Source organism: Galeopterus variegatus, unplaced genomic scaffold (assembly GCF_000696425.1).
Source record: "Galeopterus variegatus unplaced genomic scaffold, G_variegatus-3.0.2 Scaffold4093, whole genome shotgun sequence".
Lineage (NCBI taxonomy): Eukaryota > Metazoa > Chordata > Mammalia > Dermoptera > Cynocephalidae > Galeopterus > Galeopterus variegatus.
The window spans coordinates 4,415-10,977 of NW_007730204.1; the positions used below are offsets into that span (position 1 = coordinate 4,415).

At 38.1% G+C, this 6,563-nt stretch overlaps 1 protein-coding gene across 1 annotated transcript in view; it reads right to left on the reverse strand.

Annotated features, from left to right (window-relative positions):
• Nucleotides 1-6,563, reverse strand: part of LOC103602326 (synaptic vesicle glycoprotein 2C-like) — an 85,733-nt gene that overhangs the window by 586 nt on the left and 78,584 nt on the right. The window lies entirely within an intron of this gene.

Consider the following 6,563-nt stretch of genomic DNA (forward strand, 5'->3'; position numbering starts at 1 on the left):
CCCGCTTCTCCCGGGCCAGTACTTCAGCAAAGTAGGAGAACACGGTGGGAATGGCTCCTCCGATCCTGCCAAGAGGTACAGAGAGTACATGAACCCTGGGCCAGGACAGCTAACTAGATGCAAAGGGCAGAGCCAAAGCAAGCTCTAACAACACATGCTATATCCCCGGCATATCAAGGAATGTATATTTTCTATTAAAATGATAAAATTATAGTCTCCATGTTTCATATAGGCTAATTATCACCAAATCTTGAACCTGCAGTTAAACTATGGTACCAAAAGATGACAGTGGTGCCCTACTCATGTGGTTTATAAAGCTTAGCTTGACATTCCGATGGGCTTTCTGCTCATTACAAAAATTTGGTATAATCTAGTGAATATTTTAATTAACTCATTTTTAAAAAGAGATGCTGTGCTATGTCCCACCCATGATGTGGGGACTTTGAAAACAGCTTCAAATACCTTTTGGGAGCTGTCTGCAGCCTGTATCACTGTTACCCCATAGCAGCTGGTCCTGCAGCCCAATCAGGCTGATGTGTTGACAAACTCAGGACCAATGAGGTCACTTCCTAAATGAGCTCTAGTCCCAATCCAATAGATATCACTGCTGAGTGAGTACACATGAAAGAGACACTTATCGAATCAAATGCAGAGCTGTTGGTTTAGATATCAACAGAATGGAGTACAGTGCTTCCTTCCAGTAGGAGCCGGTTACAACAACTGCTGACTGAGCTCTGGGGAGATGATATAAACTGTGACCCCTACCTAGGTGAAGAGTTCTCAGACGAGGGTCTAAGGAATCAAAATGTTGTACCTTCTAGGGAGATGGGCCATAGACTTTATCAGCATTTCAAATAGGTCTTGAGTCTAAAATTTTAGGAACCACTCACTGCCTTAGCAAGTAAGGTAGTATGGAAAAATATTACTAACTACTATTCCAAACAATATGTGAATTCTTAAAATAAATACTTTTTAAAAGATTTACAACAACATAAGCAGGTTGTTGAGATGACACCTAGTCTAATAGTTAAGAAGTATATACTGATTCACTTATGTGCAGATTTTTGTAAGGTAAATTGCTATTGACATTTCATGTAAATTTGATGTCAAAGAGTAAAACATGTTTATCCATTTAGCAATAACTGATTTTCTTAGGACCTTTGATGTGATTAAAAAGTACTGGGGTGACCTTAGCAAATGCAATTTAGAGAAAGGCCATTTTTGCAGCAAATTGGATGTACCAACGGAACCACAGGATTGTCAAAGAGTAAAACATGTTTATCCATTTAGCAATAACTGATTTTCTTAGGACCTTTGATGAGATTAAAAAGTACTGGGGTGACCTTAGCAAATGCAATTTAGGGAAAGGCCATTTTTGCAGCAAATTGGATGTACCAACGGAACCACAGGAATAATAATGTCATTCTGTATCAGCTGGTAGGTCAAAATATGGCACCATTTCATGTGTTTGCCCTGATTAAGGTAATGTCTATGGGAAGATCAGTGTTTTTCAATCTGAGAGCTGCTAAATTAATTTAGTACAGATTGAGTATCCCTTATCAAAAACGCTTGGAACCAGAAGTGTTTTAGATTTCATATATATTTTTTTTTTTTGGATTTTGGAACATTTACATCATTCTTGTTGGATGAGCATCCCTAATCCGAAAGTCTGAAATCTGAATTGCCTTCAATGATCATTTTCCTTCGATCATGACTTTCGGGCATCACCTTGGCACTCAAAATGTTTTGGATTTTTGAGTATTTTGGATTTTGGATTCTCAGATCAAGGATGCTCATGTAGCTGTAAAACAGCATTTTAAAATATAAGACAGAGATGAAAATATTTGAATGCAACCCAAGTATTAAGGATAAGCATAAGTACTATTTTAAGAAACTTTTGTGTTATAAACATATTTATAATGTATTATGTACATATATAGTATATAATGGGTCATAGTGTGTTTCTTAGTGAGAGTCGCTATTCAAAGAGCTTAAAAATCGCAAACTTAAAGTGTCTCTATGTGTTTTCCAGGCTATGATAATGTTGATTCTACCTAAAATCCCTAGAGGTATGACTCCAGATGTCTTCAAATGTAGCACATGGTAGTTTAGCAACTTCACACACATGGGCAGCCAACCAGGTCCAAGTCCATCAATCAGACCCTCCATCAAGAAACACACGCATGTGCTGGGCAGTGAGAGCTGACTCTCTGCCGCACCCCATCAGACTCACACAGCTCTCTTGCCTGGCTTCTGGAGGTGCTCATACCACGGATAGCTCGTGGAATTAAAAAATTCAACAATGTTTTGAACAGATTTTAAATGGCTTCATTTTAACACACAATTTTAGTGGGAAATAAAATGTCTGTGTCACAAATCATTTAATACTGCTACTCCTTTTCCAATTTGATGTGAAGAATCCATTTCTCTGCACCATAAAGTCCCAGGTCCCTACTCTGTGGCTTCACTTTTCAATGCATAATAAGAGTCTCAGTTTTTTTCCGATACTAGTTAATGTTTCATCAGGATTCTGGATGCTCTATGTGTACTAGCAATAATTTAAATCTCATGAAGGAACAATTGCATGTTAAGATATGCCAGGCCCCTCTGAACTGAGAGGAATGTACTCTAGTGTGGCTAAAATTTCCAGTGGAAGACTATAGATTTGCCTGTTAGTTTTAAACAAATCATTGCTACATAAGAGAATGCCAACTTTGAGCAGCTTATAAGCAATCCAGCTGGCTCTGATTCTTTCTTAAGGTGGTTATTTTGGCATGGATGTCTCTCAGTATCTGTTTGTAAAGAAGACTGCAAGGAACTTAATACCAAGGGATAAATGAGTCTGAAGAATTAGTGAGGGATTCTATTTAAATCTTTTACAAAGTTCTTTAGATTCAGAGACCTATAAAACAATCCAAGCATTTGCATTTCTTATTGTGGGCTGATCCTTTATTTGGGGAAAAACATTACTCCTCGTCTTCCTGTGATGTCGTTTAAGCAGAGAGGAAAAACAACATTACAGCATGCTGCAACATTAACTGTTACTAGTATTTCATACACTGTCAGCTACTTGAAGGTGGGGACTATATGGAATTCAACTTTGAATCCTCATTACCTGGCCCAGTGGATGTGCAATAAGGGTTTACTCAAAACTGAATTTCACAGACTTTCCAGTGTTGGAGTTGGCACACCAAGTCTCCTGGAGTAATCTGTTCTGATGACCTAAACAGCTCCAATGAATGGAAATATACACCCTCCTTCCTGGGTCAATATAGCCACAAAAGAAGTTGAGGCTGCTGGAATGGAAGTTCTGATAGCAATGTAGCCCCCTAAGAGTTTCCGAGTTACTCTATGTCATAGTTGCTATAGTTACCCCTTGGCCAGATGCCCTGATGGTCCTTGTCACACCCTCCTTCCTGGGTCAATATAGCCACAAAAGAAGTTGAGGCTGCTGGAATGGAAGTTCTGGTAGCCCCGTAAGAGTTTCTGAGTTACTCTATGTCATAGTTGCTATAGTTACCCCTTGGCCAGATGCCCTGATGGTCCTTGTCATGGAGAGTTGACTTGGAACTAACTGGTCAGAGGACACTGGCCCTTCCTACTGGGCATTCCAAGAGCTTCCCAAACACCTATGTGCCTTTCAGAAAAATGTTGCAGATATTATAATTATCATAAATAAAATATGTAGACAAGAGATAAAGCAAGAGCTTTCATGCCTTACAATATAATTTGGTTCTGATAAGTGCTGAAGATAAGATAAAGCTGCCACTCCCAGCCCCCAAATCTCGTAAATTAAAAAAAAAGCTTCCAATTACTATTCTACCTCAATATTTTGTGCAGGAGGTGAATACATTTCCATATTTGTTGTTTTTGTTGTTTATTGCATGAAGTTACAATTTCTGAGAATACATGAAGAGCTAAAAAATATTTAAATGGAAATTCCCACGTTATCAGTAGTTCTTAAACAGAGCTGATTTGATGCCTCACTCCCCAGCCTCCACCCTCCCGCTGCAGATATTTGGCCATGTCCAGAGACATTTTTAGTTGTCACAACTCAGGGGATGCTAATGGCATCAAGTGGGCAGAAGTCAGGGATATTGCTAAACATTTTTAAATGAACAGGACAACTCCTCACAAAAAAAGAATTATACAGCCCAGAATATTAATGGTACTAAGGTTGAGAAACTCTTACATTGGGGATTTAATGTGAAAAGTATAATTGGTTTTATATAAACAATCAATAATATAAGCCATAAAATCATTATCTTTTACATTACTTGGTGAGTAATACATCCTTAAATCTGGTTAACATGGAGAATTTATTATTCATTATATAATAACCAGTTAGCTACTGTTGAAATCTGCTCAAGTTCTTTTTTTTCTCAAGTTCGTTTTTGATGGAATGTTTACATAAATGGGGCAATGAGATCAGAGTGGTTTATAAAGAATTTTTCTCAGTATCAGATATTGTCTATTAGTTATCAAAAAAATTCAAATTTTAATTATTCTTGGTAATGGGAGACACAGAAGGAATAATAATTATAATTCACATTCTCTATATATGGAAGATTAGTCAGATTCAAAATAATTGGATTTGTACAAATGAAATAGAATATTAATATTTGGAATTTCAAAGTGGGGTTATTCTCTAAGTAATATTAATTTTAGGTTTTTGCTAATTTAATTACAGAAATATAAAGAAACTTAAAAGTTCTGTATTAAAACACATTCCTAGAATAAGTTGTGACCTCCCCCAGTGCATATGCAAGTGTGCACACACGCACACACATGCACACTCATTACCTCAGTAGGTCTGCCTATGACTCAATACCAGGCATCTGGTAAATATCATGAAACATATTTGTTTATTTTCCTCATTAATCTAGACAGATTCATGACTGGGATATTGTGGAATGCAAAAGATGTGTTTGTTTTATGGACAAAATTTCTCCTCTGTTGAAAAATTTGAGACACATAAGTTAAATCAGTTTAGCACAGCAGTATGATGGAGGATGCCAAATATTACTGTCTGCAGAAACCTCACTGAGAGACTGGGAAGCCTGACTGTCCTAATCCCTGCAAATTTTACAGCCACACGTCATATTACTTCAGTTCAGATGGCAACCCAGTAGAGGGTTATGCTTGTCCCTGTATCTAATCACACCGACTTATGCTGGCTGTTCAGGCAAAGGTGGGGAAGGGTTTGGTTTCTGCAATGAAAGGAGAAAAAGAGAAACTGTACTTAAAGTGGCTTGAAGTATGACATTTTAGGTGAGAAATTATGGAATGTCTAATGATGTCTTGTCCTGAGGAAGGATTCTACTGAGCAATTCTGTTCCTCTTTAATTCTCCAGTGAGCATATAAAGAAGAATGACTTCATTCTAACTTATTTCACCATGTGATATTGTCGAACAGTCCTTTACCTCAATCTTCCACTTCTCATTTCCATTGGGAAATGTTGCACTGTGTAAGACTATAATTAAGGAGGAAGTTGAATAATCATTGTACAGTTACATGTTCATACAGGTAATAGGCAGAGGGTAAAGTCTACCAAGAACTGACTCTGGCAGCTTTTATTAAGGTGGGTATTAGGGACTTATAAACAGAACAGTGGATGGTCTAGTCTGTGCTGGGAATCTCAATGACAAATAACTTGCATAAAAAATATCCTTTTAATCTTTACTCAGAATCAAGAAAAAGAAGGGAAGACACTAAACTGTCAGGCAAATTGCCTAGCAATTCATAATCAATTCATTATCTTTTAAATTGGATTCAAAAATAAGGAATTAAAGCAGTAGCCCCAAAGATAGACTTTTTAGTGTCTTCCACTTTACAAAAGTAAATAGAAGATCACAGATCCTGAGGAGGTTGTTCAGAGGCTTAGGTAAAAGAGCACAGACCTAACAGTCTCTGAGTAGGTGGGGTTGTCACAGAATACAGAAAGGTTGCTGTATTGATTAGAAGGCACATGTTTGTTATGAGTAATTGCTATGGTTCGAATGTGTCCCTCAAAAGTTCATGTCTCGGAAACTTAATCCTTGTGTCTCCATGAATGCATTAATGTCAGCTCTGCTCTCATGAATGGATCCATGGAATAATGAGGGTTCTGTTGCTCCCTCACTTCCTAAAGCACTGCTGTGCTTTGAATGTGTTCCCCAAAAGTTCACGTATTGATAACTTGTTTGCCATTGTGGCAGTGTTAAGAGGTGGGTCCTTTTAGAGGTGATTGGCTCATGAGGGCTGCACCCTGATAAATAGACTAAGGACGTTATCACAGGAGTGGCTTCACTATCATGGGAGTGGCTTTGTTATAAAAGTGAGCTCTCTCTGGCTCTCTTGCCCTTCCACCTCTGCCATGTTATGAAACCAGATGCCCTCACCAGATGCTGGCACCATGCTTTGGGACTTCCAAGCCTCCAGATTGTGAGAAATTATGAAACCAGATGCCCTCACCAGATGCTGGCACCATGCTTTGGGACTTCCAAGCCTCCAGACTGTGAGAAATAAATATCTTTTCTTTGCAAACTACCCAGTCTCTGATAATCTGTTATAGCACTAGAAA